Genomic DNA, 2,681 nt, shown 5'->3' with positions numbered 1-2,681 from the left:
TGTTGTTAGACATTATCCTGCCTCCCCGTTCTGCATGTCTAGGACTTCAACGTGGGGACGAGGTACGCTGTCCCGGAATCGAGTGCTGGCTTCTCTGAGACCCCAGGGAATGCTCAGGAGGAAGCCCGCATCTGTATGTTCTTGCCCATGCCCACTTGACCACGGCTGCGTTGTTACCTCTAATTGGACGGGGGTGTGGTCCCTGGAGGCCCCAGCTATGCTTAGGGCCTGTACCCCGCGCACATTTGACGTTCCAAACTTTAAATTGCTTCTGGGACTAACAGGGTCCCTGTAGGAGCTCACAGCTGCTGCTCGAGGACTCCTGCCACTGCTGGGGAACATGTGCCATTGGGGTTTCTGGGCCTCGGACCAAGAGGACAGGAGCTCTCCGTGAAGCGTCTGCACCTGAGACGCCCGGTCAGCCTGCACAGCTAGGAGGAAGGATGGGAGAGAAACACCAGCAGAGGCTAACGTGCCCATGAGGACTTACGGGGGAGAAGAAGAAAGAGGGTCTCACAGGTAAAGGAAATCCAGCAGGGGAGTCTGGGGTCTCTCTCTCTGGCATCAGGGTCTGGCGCAGGGCACCGTGTGGAGCTGAGAATGGGGTCTGGGGTCAGGGGACTCAGAGAAGTGGCTGCAAGCAGGATGTAGGGAGAGATTAACAATCATCAATAATAAAATAGAACGATTATAACAAAATATCATAATAAAAGTTACGTGAGTGTGGTCTCTCTCCCCAAGTATCTCATTATGCTGAGCCCTCCGCTTCTTCTTGTGACTATGCAAGATGATCAAATGCCCACACGATGAGATGTGTGAGGTGAGTGAGCCAGGGGTTGTGATGCAGCGCAGGGCACCTCTACTTCCTGACCTTGTGTCAGAAAGATCATCTTCTGCTTCCCGACTGCAGTTGGAGGTGGTGGTGGGGAAGGACTTGAAACTTCAGAAAGCAAACTGTCAGTTCGTGGCAGGGGGAATTCCTGTACTGAGAATTTTTCCCCTGAATCCAATTTGTGCCCATACTATTAGAATATTTGATAATATTGCAAAGGTACAAAAGGAATCCCTTTGATTTTTCTCTAATTTCTTTTCAGTCACTTTTATTCACACCTATTGTTTTCCTAACCGAGAACACAGCATGTATACAATTTTGTATTCGCTTTTATCATTGTAGTATGAAGATATAATAGTATAAAATTATAAATGTAACTTAAAAATTTTGTTTGTTTATATATTTATTTTGAAAGAGAGACAGAGAAAGCACACGTGGAGCAGGGAGAGGGGCAGAGAGAGAGGTGAGAGAATCCCAGGCAGGTTCTGTGTACTGTCAGCACAAAGCCTGATGTGGGGCTTGAATCCACAAACCATGAGATCAGGACCTGAGCTGAAATCAAGAGTCGGACACTCAACCAACTAAGCCACCCAGGTCGCCTGTACATGTAACTTTAATGTCTCACATTCCATTCTATGAAATGATATCATTAGGTATTTATCAGTAGACAGTTATTTTGTTTCCTACATTCATTCACAAACATGGCTGTGATAAATGCCTTTATTGAGTGATACCAGCCCTCTAATCTCATTGATTCATTAGAATTTTTTCCCAGGGTAGAAATGCTGAGTTATGGGGTCTTTCCAGGTTTTTCCCTTTTCAAGGCAAACTGCTCTCCAGGGAGGCCAGATGACAGTGTATGGGGCTCTTGACTACACTGTGTCCCCTTTCCTTCCTCAGCTGCCTGCTGGCTCCAGAGATAAGTAGGGGCCAAAGCACAAGCAAGTCCCAGTCCCTGACAGCAGAGGCACCATACCTGCAGACTGCAGCCACAAAGGTAAAAACTTCCCTTCCCTTCCTCTTCCAGGCAGACTCCTGCCCAGCTGGGTTTGTAGGTCTCTGACATCCCTCTTTTCATCCAACTCGAGTTTCCAAAGCCTGATATGGCTGTATTCCCTGCTGGCCATATCATGATGGGAGACCAAGCATTCAGAGCTCCCCCTCATAAATGAGCGCGCGCACACACACACACACACACACACACACACACACACACAATACCACAAGCCCAAAGGAGCAGGCAGTCAGCTTCACCACAGACTGCTCCCTGCCTGTGGGGACAGCTCAAGCAATCCATGACACACTTGGGATGATCTGGGGAGCACCTGTTCAGGCTTTTCATGATGCACATGGAAACTGAGGCATAGGAACTCACTCAAGCCACCCAGAATACCCATGTCACAAGCAGGGGCAGGTCCCATAGCTCTGGGCTCAGTGCACAAGATCTTCCTAGCCATTCAGTTCATTCCAGTTGAAGCAGCTTTCATTCAGCATTTCTCCATGCTGGGCACTAGCACTTCCAAGGCTGCAGCTCTCACACGGGGCAAATCCCATGCGGCACTCAGGCCCATGGCACATCATTCATGGGCAGACGCTTCTGTGCGCAGAGTCCTGGCTGATGAGAATAGACAGTGTTGCTTCTCACCAGAGCCACTGTCCTTGGCCTCTGCAATCACAGCATATCCTTGTCACTATGGAATCCTGCTTGTGGCACTGACTGTAATGTTTACTTTTCATTTTCTGGAGGGTCTGGGAGAGCCACTGGGAGGAAGGGGAGATAAGCTGGGGCAGAATTTCATGGTGGAGCACCCAGAGTGGGCCTGCTCTGAGCTGATGGGAACACCCTCCT

The sequence above is a fragment of the Hyaena hyaena genome, unplaced genomic scaffold (assembly GCF_003009895.1).
Source record: "Hyaena hyaena isolate Hyena2069 unplaced genomic scaffold, ASM300989v1 scaffold_2639, whole genome shotgun sequence".
NCBI classification, from domain to species: Eukaryota; Metazoa; Chordata; class Mammalia; order Carnivora; family Hyaenidae; genus Hyaena; species Hyaena hyaena.
The sequence above is the reverse complement of the archived record's forward strand: the minus strand, read 5'-3'. Positions refer to the sequence as shown.